Source organism: Athene cunicularia (assembly GCF_003259725.1).
Source record: "Athene cunicularia isolate RWA chromosome 1 unlocalized genomic scaffold, athCun1 chr1_part1, whole genome shotgun sequence".
NCBI classification, from domain to species: Eukaryota; Metazoa; Chordata; class Aves; order Strigiformes; family Strigidae; genus Athene; species Athene cunicularia.
In genome coordinates, this window is record NW_020799091.1 from 66,002,169 (window position 1) to 66,018,617 (window position 16,449).

The following is a 16,449-nucleotide window of genomic DNA, read 5'->3' on the forward strand; positions in this document are numbered from 1 at the left end:
TTTTTCAAAAAAAAAAAAAAAAAAAAAAAAAAAAGCCCAATATAACCAAATCACTCAATCATTACAAAGAAATTAAATATACCTAATATACCTATGGAAAAGCTTTTCCATAATACTAATCTTACAGGATTTATTAATTTATTTTTTACTTAAAACAAACCTTAATGAAATGTTTAAAGAGAAGGAGACAAATACACAGCAGAAAAAAGAGATAAATACATAGCAGAGGGAGGACTTTTATCTGAAAAAAAAGAAGCATGTGCTGTAAAGTATATATTTTAGTAAAGAATCTAAAACCCCTCAAATCTCCACTACTGTCACCACTCCTATACAGTTCTCATCAAACCTACAGTCTCAATATGTGAAACAATCAATCAGTCTCCCCTAGCCATAAAGAGATCCCGCTGCCCAAGGCACAGATTGATTTCCCTGCGAGACAACTCCGGGCTAGGCTAAAAAAAGAAACAAGTAAAACCAAAGCTGACAGAATGCCTTCATTTTGGTTTCATTCTAGACAAATTCCACCTCTTCTTATTTCATCAGAGGTTTCTTTTTCATATTAATCTTTGGTTTCCACTTAAACATCACATATTTTCATTTTAAAATAAGCTCACACACACAGAGAACTAAAATCTTGTATGTAAATAAACAATATGATCCAGGAATATTATTCAAAGATCTAAGCACATTCTATGCATAGCAATATATTGGAAAATGTATCTGCCTTTTCCCTTTCCATTCTAGGTGAGCAGCTTCAGGAATGAATTATCCAAAATGATCTGAGGCTGAGTGTAAGACAAGAACAATTACAATTATAAAACATGTATATTTTGTTTACTAATATTTCAATTCTGTGCACAGGTGATGCATGTGCAGGTAGTGGCGCAGCCTCCCTTCTGGAGTGCCTATAACCTAATTGGATGTGTAATGGGCTCAGAGTCTAACTTCTGAGGGAAAATATCAGATAGGTGTTAACAAGCACGTGGAAAGTATAAGACATTTTTCTTGGACAACACTGGAACGACTTCAGAAGGATTGTCTTGGACTATGTGGATCTAAAGGCAAGTGGAAGGGGGTTTTCTTGCTAAAAAGACAGTCTCTGTCACAAGTACTCTTCTTGATACTGAAACATGAGTTTCTACAGGGGTGTCAGAGGACATGAATTATAGAGGTGGTCAGCCCAGAGTGATGTCTTCTAGCCTTGAAACAAATGCATCTCCCTTGGATGTGAAAGGAAGGAAAAGACAGGTGGTAACGTGGAGCTTGTACATTTACAAATCACGTACAAAACTGATTGCTCCAAATTTATACAAAAATGTCAGCCAAAGCCAACTTCCCTTCAACCTAACCGTTACCATTTTCCCATCAAGTGCACAACAGTGGCTTCAGGCAATATGTGTAAAAGGACAATGGCTGATGCTACGAGGAGCAGAGGGGCTGCAGGTAAGCAGCAGAGCAGGCAAAGGCTGGTAGCCTAACAGATCAGGACAACCAAGGGGCAAGAGTGGTACCTGACTCTGCAAAGTCTTGACAAATTACATTTACTCCCAGAAGTTAAAGACTTGTGCTTGTGCATCGTCCTGAGGATGAAAGCTGTATGGTGACTGGTAAGAATATTCTCTGCAAGCACAGCTGTCACAAAGCAGAGTAACAAAGGTGTGCATTTTCCCATCACTACACTAAGACCCAACCATCTGGCTGGCTGCCTGCCATAGGGATGGACTGACATAAGGGCTTATCCCTCCTATAACTGAAAATACAGGTTTGATCCACGCTTTGCTAACTGTTTGGTTCCAAAGGCTTCAGTGTCTTTCCTCAGTAACGACACTTGGCGATCAATATTTTCAGAGGCTGTTGACACAGCCTTAAAGGCATCCCATCTGTGTCTGTCATTGGGGAGCTTCTCATCTCCATGTATCTGCATTAACATTCACAGGGAATGAAGCCATATTAAAAAAAGACATTGAGTATGAGACCTCTAAATAATACCCAAATGGATTTATCACAGAGTGTCAGCGTGTTGCTATGTCCAAATGAACATTCAGGGCAGAAGCTCCAGAAAATATCAGACACCACACAGTTTCTTTCAGACAGCCCTTCTGTACATCATTAAGTCTTGCCCATAGTAAGTCAAGCCAAACACAGCATGCAAACATTTCTGTATTTTAGTCTGTGCTAAATAAATGGTTTTTCCTACTGTTTTTTTAATGGCAGATGTTTCCCTTTGAACCTTCACGTACTAGCATAAGTCATTCTACTGTCACTGTAAAATTCTTCATGTGTACATGAATGCAGGTGAATAAACTGCAATGGTCAAACATTCAGACAAGTGAATAGACCCCTGCATGATAAATGTGTTTAAAACAGTGTCTGTCCATCACTGTTCCCTGCATTTGTTAAAGAGACAATGTTCTTCCGCCCTACCCTTATAATAAGAACTTCCCTAAACCAGCTAGATTCCAAAAAACGCCCAGAGACAGACTTATTCAGGAGAGCTCTCCTCTCTATTAGGCATTTTTCTGAGGCCAAGAATAGAGCTGGGCCTAAAATAAGACCTTGGCAGGCCTTGGCAAGAGTTCAGTTCAAAGAGTTTAGGAGAAGCCTGTGCCTGATTTAACCATGTGCCTCCAAACAGCAAGCACAAAGCAGGCTGCCTTGGCCCAGGTCCCCCTGCCCAGCCTACTGGCACAGCATTTTCCCGCACGGCTGCATTAGGCAGGTGAATTGTCACTTCTGACATTTTAAGCAGTCCAACTGGAGGGATGCAGTTGGGTGGGACACGCATGCCCTGGAAGCACTGCGCCTACAACTGCTCGGCTGCACCGGCAAAGTAAGCCTTCTGCAGACCTGGCTTAAGTCCTTGGGTTACCTGGACTATGAGGTGGTAAAAAGCACTCACGGGAGGGGGGGAAATCTAGCCTTTACAAACATATTAAATGATGATCAGATTTGAGAATTAAAAGTATGCTGTGGCTGCTGCCTTCATCTTGCTTGCAGGAATCACAGTGAAGCTGAGCTACTCAATTGTCAAGATTGCGTTTGTTAAAAATACTTTCACTTTATTCCCCAAACACGGCATTGTTAATTGCACCTATAAATTACTTCTTCAGTCTTCTTGTGTAGCAGCATGAAAGGCAAGTTCTGAAACGGAATATGACAAAACTACAAAAGTACATAAGCCATAACACATCTGTGCTACAAACCGCAACTTTCATTAAAGCAGTGATTTTTAATTGTTTCCTCGCTGGTCAGCTGAAATAAAGAAAATATTAAGAAACAAACAATAGCATTACCAGAGACTCTGCTAATATCCCTCTATGTCCACTCACTGCTCGTATTTTCAGCCATTTCCTCCACCACAGAGTGCACATTCGCACGCCCATGTGCCCACACACGCACGTGCACAGACAGACAAAGAGCATCCTTCCAGCAAGGAAGATACCCTGCATGACACTACAGACCGCTGAAGGCTAAAACATTTCTTTACATTTCTGTACGACACCCCGCAGTTGTCAGAGCAGGAGTAAGATACCACAATCATTTTTTTCTAAAGAACGCTGACATGTTTTTGACATTCCTCCCCTTCCTCCAACAAACAAATACTTTATCATTTTACCTTTAAAATAATACGCTTCCTGTCTCCTTCCCAAATGCCTGGCCAGAAGAAATGACCTTTCCTGCCACAGAACAAGTTTCTCTTTATTGCAGCCTGTCTCGCCTCCTGCGAGCAGGGCAAGAAACGACCAAGGCTGTGAGGACGGGAGCCGCAGGACTGCCGGGGATGCCGGGCGTGAAAGGCGCGTTTATTCCACCTCTCCCGAATCCCAGCCCCTCGGCTGCAGGCGTCTGCTGAGCGCTCCTTGGACCAAGTGTGGAGAATCACATTTCTGCTTAATCAGGCCGGCTGCCTGGAGAAAGATGATTGCAAGCAGATGTACCCGTGTTCTCATGTGAAAGGAATTCGGGCTTTTGTGTTGGATGTACGTTGAGCGACCGGCTCCAGGGAGTATGTTAGTGCTCTCTTAATTTCTTGCAGGTGTTGGGAGCTGGTATGCGCTGGTGCAGCAGAGCTGAGGCCCGGCACCCAGGGGGTGCATGGAGGGCTGGCACCCCCAGGGTCAGCAGGGGTGGCAGAGGGAGAAGCCGTGACCGGCAGGCTCACCTGACTGCAGGAAACAAGGCTGCATTTCGTAAAGACCCCTACTCCTGGTAAATGCCAGCTCTGCTCAAAACCATGCAAGCCTGCAGCAGCAAAACGATGCTTTTTTTTGCCAGGAACAGTGGGTTTTTTTTTTCCTCTTGTTGTGGATAATCCAGGAGAAATAAAGAGGATGGATGTCAGTAATATCAAAATAATTTATTTGAATCTGAAACTAGTCAGGGACAGATAATTAGTGTGGCACCTGCATATTAAAGCGCTCTGGTTTTCAGTTGGACAACTCAGCAATGTTGCAAATGGCCCAAGGAATTCACAGTCAGTTTAAAGAAACTTTTGATGCAGTTACAGCTGCATTTTTGAGGCACATTATGCACTTTTAGTGCCAGAACTGCTAAGACAAAACACATATCCAGGCGTTCAGTAGAAGTGGATGTACCCTTTGGATCATTCCTCAGGATATCTGGCACACGGGGGTGAATATTCATGGCCACGGCACGTATCTGGACATACAGTGGCGAAGCAGCTGTACGCAGTCCATAAGGGCCCAGATACTCCATGCAGGGCTTACCTCCAGACAACCAGCCACACGTCCACATTCATGTACTGAGAAGCGAGACTGTATTTACTGCCGCCACTTGGAAATAACATGATCATGCAGACCTCAAAAATACCACTACTGTGGCTTTCTGTTTACTGTGCAAAATCCAGTCCACCTAGCCTAGGCAATTAAGCCTAAAGGAACAGGAACCTGGAAGCCTCCAAAAGCTTTTCTTTTCTTTTGCTGACTCCACAGGAAATGTCAGTGCTTACTCATCATAATAACCATGTATGCAGCACTTACTCCCATGAATACAGCCACAGAGCGATCCAAATCAGGGAAGGGGGTTTGGCTGCAAGTACCCTATGGGAGAAAAGAGAAACAACTTCCCCATCACTTCATCTGATCTCCTGATCCACCCTGTCACTGACTGGATGAGCGGACAGGAGGGCACGAGGCAAGGATGAGGACCAAGTTAGATGAGATTGAGTCACCCTGATGTTTCACCACCTCAAACACCCTCTCTTCTCCCTTCATCCCTTCCAGGAGCTGCTCTCACTAAGCAGTGACACATGGGTTCCAACAGCATGTCTCTTCACCCAGCCAGTTTATCTCACTAAACCAGAAGAATAATCCAGCAGAATACTAACCCAGCAGCAACAGAGGTGGGCTGCTCTCCTAGCTGGCTTTGTGAGCCAAGCACAGTGACGTTCCCAACAAGCATATGACATGGGACTAGGGAGGTACCATGGAAATGGGCAGCTGAACTCAAGTGACAGGGCTCTCCTTTGAACAGCAGCAAGGGGTGAGATTGTTCCAGCTGCCTGGCAGAACATTATCCCAATCAAAAGAGGCAACTGAGGAAACACTGCCACTCAGCATGGCGATGTAGCTATGGCAGCAGCTAAGGACGGTGAAATCAGGCAGACTGGATTTACCCCTAATTTAATTATGTGGTGCCAACAGCCAGACACTTCATGATAAGGGCTGTACAAACACATAGGGAGGCATGATGCCTTTTGCTCATAGGTACTCCTTAAGCTCTCATGACTCTTCTGCCTGGTTTGCTGAAAAATGAAGTCTCTGCAGAGATACCTGCTCAAAAGCCACTTGATGCCAGCTTCTCCACTATTGTGTCCTGCAAGAGCTTGAAAATCCGTGTCCCTCTGTCCTGCCCAAATGTCTTGTCCCTTGTGAGTCACTTCCTTGCAGCATGTGAAGGGCTGACAACCAGAGACATTTCAGGAGAAACATACAGTCTTCATGAGGCTTTTGGGCTGGGAGGAGAAGAGACAAATCTACCACTAGCATCAGTGGGAACAAAAAGGGACTTGGCTGCTTTTTATCATCTTGCTAACTCCAACTTTTGAAGCAAGAAGATAGTGCATGTCCCTATGTGCTAACCTTCATGCAGGTTTCTGTCTTCGCACACCTTGCTGGGTATTTAGACAGTGAAGCACGTGCCAAGGGGTTCCCCTTGTGGTACCTTATGGCAACACGCAAGAGACACTGACCCTTACTGCCCGTGTGCCACAGAGCAGGGGATGCTGAGGGCACCCAACCCTTTGCCTCAGGCCCTCACAGATAACTGGTTATGCTGATGCGACTGAAGGCCTCTCCTGGGGGAGCTTCACTGCTCCCTCCTCCCAGCTTGCCACGTCCTGCAGCACTGTCCCCTGGCCAGAAGAGCCTGACGGTGGGCACCTCGGCATGCCACAGCCGAGGGGGGGTGGTGAAACGGCTTGCAGGGGCCAGCTGCATTGGAAAGACAGCACAGCGAACCTGGCAAGTGAGAATGGTCCCAGTGTATGGCCTGATGCAGGTTCCTTCCACAGGCTGCATTCCCCAGCCTGAACATTAGGCACGTGGATGATACAATGAGTTGCCTATCAGACAGAAACCTAATTCCCTGCCTGTCTGGATAAAACACATGTAGGTAGCAACTCTGGGAGAAACCTTCCATAATACAGAAGCTGCAATTTCAGCTAAGCAAAAACTCTGCAGAAAATTATTTATGATTTTGTAGGCAGCCGACTTTCTTATTTTCTGTGACTATAACTGAATGTTTTGTAATCAAAACTTTCCTGCATAGGTCCAGAGTCCAGGAGAACAGCTCTTAAGCAATACCCCAATTTAGAAGTACAAATCTTTGAACAGTACAACCAGTTGCTCAGATGTTTTTTTCCTAATAACTAATAAAATAGGGATTATAAACCAGTCATGAGACAAATCGGGTAAGACTGGGTGAGAATTTTGCCTCAGTAGATAGCCTTGTGTTATTAAGCCAATAACTGGAGCAGAAAGCTACTTCTAGACAGATGCAAAAGGAAGAAAAAAAAAAGGGGGGGGGGTTGACTAGTCATTAGTCTGAATTACTGGAAAATGGGCAGCAAACTGACAGGTAGCTTCCAGCATATTTCTACATAAAGGTTTAGTAGAACCTTCTCAACTAAAGCTTTGGGAGGAATTTCATTCTAATCACTAAGAAAGGCTTAGACATTAGCCTGAGGAAGCTTCAATATTTAGAAATCTGATGATGCAACTGTGATGGGAAAATGTCAGCAGAAGGTGGCTGCTTTTAGCACCACAGGAGATGGGCAAGAAAGGAAGGAAAACAAATCCTGTTCATGAAGATATTTTATTTCAGATTTCTTGACCCATATTATTTAAATAGCATGTCAGCCCAAATCAGAAAGAGAGACAGTTTCTTTTTTTACATTTGTGATTTTGCTTCATGTTGCCTATAATACTGGTAAACAAATCCTGCAGTTACTGAACTACACAGTAATTAAATCAGATATTTTGGGGAAATTCTTCCTGTTCTCCTGTGTACTCTGTCTCTTTTGGCAGCTCCCCCTGCCTTCTCACATTCCAGCCACAGCTCTGTTTATACCCCTGTATTTCACAGTACCAGTAACTCAGATTGGAACACATTTGTACCTCTCTCCCTTTTACTAACGGACCACCATATGAACAGCCCCTTCTGTGAGGACATGCGCAAGCTCTCAGACCTGAGCAGCATTTTGTTGAAGGCATCAGTACACAGGTACCCTGCTGCCAGCTTTATTCCATAAATAACTACAGCAGTGTTTGGTTTTTTTTGTTTTGTTTTGTTTTGTTTTTTTCAGGGGGAGAAACCCACAGTACCCCCTGTCCCAGTTAAATGAGTAAATTCCATCAAAATCCTCCTCCCCTTCAGACTTCAACACTTGTCTAAAGCAGATGGCCACATAAATAATACATCCTAGGAAACATGATCAGCCACCTCTGGGATATGCTTGAGCTCCTGTCTCTCATCATATCATCACTAGATTAGCTCTGGGAATTCTTTTAATTTAATCCTTTTAACAGGTCATGCGCACAAGAAGCAATGACTGGGAAATTAGTCACGTTTAGTTGGGCTACATTGTCAGTAGTCTGGAGCTGGCAGGTCCCTGCTCACTGTTTTCGGGGGCTTTCACCATCACGCTCAGCTGCTGAGCCTGAGGCCAGGGAGCCCAGGCTGATGTGGCTGAAGGTGGAGAGGCTGGGAAAGAGGTGCCAGGGGACAGAGTATTTGAGCAGCACTGTCACATGCGGCCAGAGCACTCGGCAAGGAATACCGTCCTTTGAGCAGGGAGGTACTTGCTGCCTTCTCTGGGAGTGAAAAACATCACATTTACTTTAGAATGTAAGACAGAAATCTATATTTTCCATTTTCTTTAGTATCCCCTGCTCTTTGCAAATGACTGGATTTTAGCACGTGCTCAGAGAGGTCCCACAGGATTTATTCCCATCAATCTCACTCCAGGCACCTGAGCAGAAATACCAAGTACCAGTGATGAGGTGGGTTCTTCTCACAGTTCCCCTCAGTGTGATGCCAGCCTCAGGGCTTCCCATCCACCTCCCCTCCCTCCCCTGCTACAGCCTGAACTCCAGGCACATTGGCAAAATGGGCATCAGGGCAGCCCCAGCTTGGCCAGCCAGGTCCTCTGTAAGCTGAATGTCACCTCCCCAACATCCACTGTGCTGGGAAACATGTTTACAGCACTGCTCTGTGAACAGATTCACCAAAATGACCCCAACTAAAAAAACCCAAACCTTCCTCAAAGCAAAGCAAGCGAAGAAAAACCTCCATTCACTATTTTTAAGCTAGAGCTTCCCAAGGACTCAGTGGACAGAGCTGCTGCCCAGTTTTATCCACAGAATCCAGGCAGCAGCAAACTGTGATGCAGAGGATGGAGAAATGGGACCCTTCTGAATGATTTTCTTGCCAACAAAATTGCATTACAGACCTACACCCTGACACTGCACTCCAGGCATGCTGCTTATGCATCTAGCATGGGAAACACAAAACAGCCCCCTCCTCTCAACTTCCCCTGCCACTCATTCCCTGCCTTCTAGTTCCTCCCAGGCACCAGGGAACGGACACAGCTGAAGCCCTGGCCAGGTTTGCGCCACCTTCATTGCACGCATCTGCGAGGATGAATGTGCAGGATGAAGGCAGGGGAGGAAGCACGTCTGTACGTACAGGGAGGAGAGGCGAGCTCAGAGACTGCTTTTCATACCTCCGTGTCTGTGGGGCCACAGCTCGGTCCCTGCAGTCACTCAGGCTGCAGCGGGCAACATCATAGACCCATTTCCAAAGAAAGGGTTTAGAAGCCACTCTGCTTCTTTAAAATATGGGACCGGAAAACAAAAGTTGAGCTTGAGTCCTATGGAAATGCCTTCAGGGTGCAAATATTTGAAAGTAGCACTGCTAAACCAGAATGGCTTTTAAATCATAACAAATCATATCTTGCCTTTCTGTAATGTCTTTCATCCTATTTTCTCTTCACAAACATAAACACATGAAGTTCAACAACGCATCTGGCAAAGTATTGTGTTGTGTGGGAACTTTCACATCCCAGTTCAGTAGATGAGCAGACATGTGGGGTCGGTAGTGACCCTCCACCCCGTGTCAGACAGGATGTATGCGGCAGTAGTTGGAACGTGACCAAGATCTCCTGACCACCAGCCCTGTGTTCATGTTGGGAGATATCTTGCCCTGATACCCCTGCAAATTTATTTGTCAAGAGACTGGGTCACAGATCCAGAAAATAAAATTTTGAGGGGGTTAGGCTGCAGGGGATGAAAGAAACTCAACTTTTCCTCTTACCATTTTTGAGCTATTTAGTGTCTACCCAATGCATTGGCAATGCGGAGATGTCACCCCATTTATGTTTCTGTCTCCTGCATGCCCGGTTGGTATTCTACTGGAAACCAATTATCAAGAGACACATTACTGTGTGGCGAATCAGAATTTGTTATTATCACCACCCCATTAATTTCCACACACATCTGCTGGAGTACTTGTTTCTGCCTGTGTCTCACATTTATCTTCATCTAATCCACTTTTTACTGCCCTTGTCTTAGTGCCAGCAACTATCATGAGGCACTGTAAGCACTTGTTAACTATTTGCAATCGCCAGCTCTTCAAACTCCACATTACACTAGTCGTTGGAGTTTAGCAAGTTTAAGTTCTGTGATATTCCACTTATTTAACTACATTATGAAATAAGTCACAAGCAAGCACCCTGAGTCGGTCCCAGCCCCGCAGGGGCAGGAGGGGGAGGAAGTTTGGGATTTTCAAAGAGGTTCAGAAACTAAGGAGCTCAGTTCCTCCTAGATGTCAGAGGGGCTGTGCTGTGCTCAGCCTGTGCCAGCTTCTTCTAGAAAGCTCAGCTGAAATCCTTTGATAAGGAAATAAGTCAAGACATGCATGTCCTAAGCCTCCTTCTGGTCCAACACCAACCTAAATGTGTCCCAGCAGCCTGCTGCCACCCCTTTGATGCAGCAGGAAGGTGGAGTGCTGCTAGCTGGTACAAAACCTCAGCCTCAGCAGCCTTTCATCTCCTGCCTTTCGGCCACTGTCCAAATAGGACACATCCCCAGTGGAGGGGAGATGTTGCTGAAAAGACAATGCATCCCGCTCTCAGTCATGCTGGCTTCCTATCTGCACCTACTGCCTACAGGACACCTCAGGTTAAAATGTTTTCTGCTGAATCAAAAGGAGTTTCTCCCATACTACTTGACAGACTCTTTTCCTCTGTTATATGTAATTAGTTTCCCCTAATTAAAGGGCTGCAGACAGGCTCAGCAGGAAGCTAGAAGAGCTCAGTCCCCAACCAACAGCTTCTCATTTCTGCTCAGTGTTCAGGCAGCCAAAGGCCAGGAAGCTCACGCTGACCCCTCCATGGTACCACATCATGTTGGCCATCTCCTCTTTGGAGACACAAGCAAAGCTTGAACTCCAGCAGCCAAGGGACGAGGCTGTGCTTCTGCCAGGCAGGGGTGGGTGGCAGGAGACAGCGTGGCCCGGAGCCTGTGGAACACCATGCTGGCAGGCGATCCGTGCTCACCATGGTGGACACTAGCAGATGTTACCCAAGGGTTTAGTCTGATCTAATTCTTCATCTGGTAATAGGCTAAATAAAAGGTAAAAGAGGTCTTGATACCGTCTCCCAGCACCAAATGATTGCCTTGGTGTGCTGTGATCTATCCTGTTCCAATTTATTGTGCCCAGTTGGAGTTAAATATCTTCTTTCTGCCTTTGTCTGAAATGCATATCCAATAGGCATGCATTGACAGGACAAACATATTCCCCCAGAGCCCCTTGGACAGCTGCACGAAGCCTGTATGCAGGAAGGTTGGTTGCACTAATGGCCTCAGCAGTACAGGCTAGCACTACCCAGCCACAGAGCCCCAGCTTCTCTGTGGAGCAAGGACACAACAGACAGGGGAATCACCATCTTTTCATCTGTGCAACCATCCGCAGCAGTGCAAATAATATGAATGTGTCTGTGCCAGAATCTCCTCTGCCTTAAATTCACTTCTGCACCTGATACCCTGCAGCTTGCACCCTCTTGCCTCCTGGCCCCTCCATGATTTTGTACAGATTATGTGCAGTTGATTTTAAGAGAGCAGCATTTTGTAAAGAGCATGTGTTACCATAAACTGACAGAGGTGCCTAGTGTAGTTGTGAATGGACCTGACCTCCTTCCCTGTTCAGGCACTCCAACATCCCATTAACTTTAGCAGTAGGAAATTACATCTTGTGTCAAGGTTGAAATCATCTGACTTCAATTTCTACTCGCCAGATCTTGTTATCCTCTTGTCTGCAACTTCATACCACCCCACTGTTCTCTTATCAGATAGATTTTTCTGTGCCTAAAAACATAAGTCACCATCCAGCTTCCTCCTTGGTAAGAAAGCCAGCCTGTCTACCTGAAGTCACACCTGGGAAGGCTTGGTGTCCAGGCTTGGTGTCCAGGCTGAGGAGGGTCACCTGACTGTCCTCCCGTGGACTCTCCACAGTACTTCCGCATCCTCTGTGCAGCATGGACCCCGTAACTGGGCATCTCACCCCAGAAGTAGTTTTGCACGTGCTACATAGAGGCATGGCAACATGCCTACTTCTATTTGATGCCCCTCTTCTCATGCAGCATTGCCCTGGAAAGTCATGTCGACAAGCTTATTCATAACCACTCTCACAGCCTCCCTGAGACAGACTCTTCTGCCTTATAGGTACTATCGATATTTTCCAAGCTACAATTTGACTCTATTTTAGAAATATGTAAACATATTTTGGATGGGGATTATTAACCATACATTATCCATTCTCAGTCAGTTGTCGTTATCACCATAGTTTTGTCCACTAACTTTCCCACAGTGCATTTTATTTTACAGCACATGTTGATCATAACACTTAATGATTTAAATATTAGATGAAATTTTGCTGGTTAAAATTCTTGAATTGTTTTTTCTTCTACAGGTCTTCTTGACTATAGTCTTCAAATTTTTCTGGTGGTGCCTTGAACTATAATTCTGGCTGTCATAATGATGCCCCAGGCTCTTGCAGTGTAGAAGACAAGAACACTGTTGATCTCCATGCCAAAGGTAAATCCCAGCAGCATATTCAGAAGCAATTTAGCTTCTAAAGTTAAAGTTTAATTACTGAAGTACCTGAACATTTACCAGGTTAATTAGACAGGATCAGCAAAATCTCATTCAGATATAGTGGTTTCCTTATTTTCATTTAGATATAGATCTGTTTCGGCTTCAGTGGAGTCTGCTGTGAACCTTCATATCCAAGTCAGCAAAAATGCATGCAGCCTTTCTTCTCTTCTCGCTTCCCTTTTTAATTTTCAATTTTTGTCAGTGTTGATTACACAGTGGCACTCTGCTTCACTCCAAATGTATAGTTCTATCTGAAACTCACCAAAGCTGATGAAAGTCCTCCATTGGTCTCAGAAGGCCCTATCCAAGGCTCATAATCTATGCATTACCTCAGCTGTAAGCATCTAAGGGACAAAAAAGAATATAATCTCTTTCTATCATGTCTTCTTTTTGTTCTTTTCTTTCAAACATGCCATACAAGCTGTTAATGGAGCAAATGACATGGAAACATAATCTGTATTCCTGCAGGTTTTGTGGCTGTGCTTGCTGCTTATTCCTTATCACTCAAAGCGATAAAGCCATGTTGGTGATACCATAATTGAGTTTAGTGGAAGTGATTTATCAGGTTGCTAACAGAATGAAAACTTCAGGGGGGAGAACAAGCAGCAGGAGAATATGAACTTTTCAGAAACAAGAATCTTGTTTTTTATGCAAATGGTTGTGTTAATGAAAACCAAGGGGAAAAAAATATAGTCACAACAATTTTGCTTAGAGAGCAGATGATAGCTTATCTAAGGAAAACGGATTTCAAAGTTCTTCCTGAAATGTCATCTGGGTTTCATTATCTCCCCAATAACACCTAGTGTGTAGGATCTGTTCTTCACTCCTTGCTGTTAACTGGTTAGGAATAAGTCTATAATTCCTCATTATGCAGAGAAAGTGTGGAAGAGTCTCATACTTGAACACAGGAACAACAAACATACTTTTAGTGTTTTTTTCATGGGAAAGAATAATTTTTCTCAAGAGCCAAATCAAAGTCCTAACGGGTCCAAAAGAAAAAAATCACTGATTTCAACAGAGTTTGAACCAAGCTTTTGTTTAGTTTATTTTCCTGTTCTTATTTTTATGAATCTAATATTTGCATTGTAGGAGTACTCAAAAGCCCCAAACTTGGGGTCCCATCGTGCTGAGCTCCAGATAAGCATCCATGAAGATATCAGGTTTTGTAAGTGAATATGCACCTAGTGGCTGCTGGAGCTTGTGAAATGGCAGAGCCCTGTAGTCATCCTCGGTAGCCTCAGGCCCACTGGCTTCCACTTTGCTGGGGTAGGGAAGGAGAAAAGTCACTTCTCCCGGCAGGGGCTGCTGCGGGGACCATGACCACCAGCACCTCCTGAGGGTGACATCAACGTTCAAAGGGGGCAGCTAGTCAGATGTCCAATACCTGCTGCCACATGTTTGGTGAAACTGCACCTCAGCTGTTAATTAGTGAGCCAACAAGTTCAAAATTAAGCTGGTGCTTCAAGGTGTTGCTGAACGGTTCAGGAAAAAGTGTTAAGACCTGGCACTGATAATTTAGCAACGCTCCAGATTGAGAGCTGATACAGTTTCTGGGCACTGATATCTATGTACGCTGCTTACCTTTTGAGCTCACCAACTTCCTCACCAAGCCCAAAATAAATCCATTACCATGATAGGTTCAATCTTATTTGTCTGGGGAGTAATAATTTTGGAGAAATTCTCCCTTTTGTTTAATTTGTTGTTTTGTTTTTCTCTCTAAAGGTAGAGGAACTGTGAAACAGCCCTATCAAGAATTTCTAATTTTGATAAATTAATCATCTCCCTGTAGAGTGATCAATTACAGGAGATGCTGGAAAATGCGCTTGTACATTTCAGAATGTCTCAAATTCATTAGCTATTCCACTTGAGTTACGAATTAGTGAGCAAGATGAAAAAAATGCCTTTGGAATAACTCTTTGCAGCTCCTGTGTTTTTAAATAGGCAGCTAACAATTTATCATTCCCTGCTTCTCAGTTGTTTGTTTTACTTTTCATACGAAAGAGAATGTAATCAGCTATTTTATTAAATAAAAAGATGAGGATAAAATTCCTATTGTTAAATCACGTCCACCATCATCTCCTTATCTCTACATAACAATTGTTATTTTCTAGATCTTCTATTTCCCATTATCCTGTGTGAATTTAGTTGCTGCTTTTTCTACCAAGATTTCTCTAAGGCAGGCCTCTAAAATTGCTGTAACAACATTTTGCCTCATATTTTCTTCTCTTGTTTTGTACGCAGGGGTGGCTTCCTTGCTTATAACAACTCATTCCAGAAGTTAAGCAGGGCTCATTACCATGGGACCAGTGTAGATCATTCCATCTTCTGTAGACTGTCCATGGAGCTGGCTTGAGAAGCCTGTACCAGAGTCACCTGTGTTGTCCCCTTCAGAAAAGCCACTGAGGTGCTAAGAGGCACTGGGGGTGCCATGCAGTAGGCACATCTGGTCTGTCATAGTTAATGCTGCATTCAGACCCTTAGGCCATGTGAATCCATGATGATGTCTTGAAGAGCTGCTTGGATACCTTTGCTTCAGCCCCTGCATCTACCCTGATCATTTGCTCTCCATTTCCCGTGCCAGGGTAATACCTCCTGGCTGGGATGGTAATGCAGCCATGCAGATTCATTAAATGTCTGTGGGGTGAGGATGCTACACCCATAGCCTCTACATGTCCACTGTCTGAGAGACTGCATGATCCCACTTGATGAAAGAGACGTGACAAACAGATGAGCAGGAGCAAGGAGGTGGAGATAAGAACACCGTGCAGAGGCGTCCAAAAGCCCAGAAGAAAAGGCGTGAAGGAGTCATACTGCAACACGTTCAGCAGCAAACTGGTACACTGAATAAGGAGGGGACTGGGTCTGCAGGATTGCTGTGTCTGTCAAAAGTCTTTCCTCTTGGTTCTTGAACTATTGTTTCATGATTAAGGCATCCAGAGCCCTCAGGCAAGTTTAGGACTGTGATATGCAAGGAGACTCCATTGATGCATGGCAAATGAGAAAGCCTTTCTCTAAAAAAGCAAGTTCAGAAGAAGAGTATGGGATTCAAGTCAAAAGGCTTCAAATCAATGAGGGCTGTGGACTTCAAGCAGTAGACTGCTCCCCTAAGCTCCTTCCTCTGGTTAACTCATGACTTTCAGAGCTCATTACAAGAATCCTGCTTCCAACCCAAGCCTGAATGCAGGTAAAGCATGGTCAGGACAATAGCCCAGATTCTCCTGTGAGCTCAGCCTGAACAACTAGTATCAGTAATGCAACTGAAAGAAGCCTGTTGAGTTATTAAATCCAATCTTTGGCAGTCATAGGCAACCATATAATGGAAGGATCCACACCCCTTCTTTGCTTTGCTGCAAAACACTTCATTAATCCATGACAAACTTAATTCTTTGATACAGAAATAAAGCACACAACAACTACCTCAAAGGACCAGAGAAATGTAGCAAAAAGGGTCATAATGTCCTAGGACCATGACAGAGTAAGAAGTCTGTCAGAGGGAAAAGCCCAGGTGATCTTCCAGGGTGGACTGCACCCTGTGTTACCTCAGGAGGCAAAATTCCCATTAACTCTTGATTTGACTCTCATTACTAACCTGGAGATCATCTCAGTTCTGAGTCTGAGGACCAGCGAGATGACCCCAACACTCACAAGGTTGCTCAGTTCTACACAGATCAGCTTTTCCTCTTGTCCACCTTTTCCTGTCCTGCTGTAGCCAATTTCTGACCTCCAGAAGGAGGAGAAACACCAAGCATGGCATCTTGTCCAAACCTTTCCTATT

At 44.4% G+C, this 16,449-nt stretch overlaps 1 long non-coding RNA gene across 1 annotated transcript in view; it reads left to right on the top strand.

Moving 5' to 3' along the window:
- The window catches only part of LOC113485540, a 23,037-nt gene extending 7,398 nt beyond the window's left edge, over positions 1-15,639 (top strand). The window contains exons 2-3 of the long non-coding RNA XR_003399444.1: positions 12,490-12,614; positions 14,916-15,639. This is a non-coding gene — a long non-coding RNA (uncharacterized LOC113485540). The remainder of the gene's footprint in view (positions 1-12,489; positions 12,615-14,915) is intronic.
- The last annotated feature ends 810 nt before the right edge of the window (positions 15,640-16,449 follow it).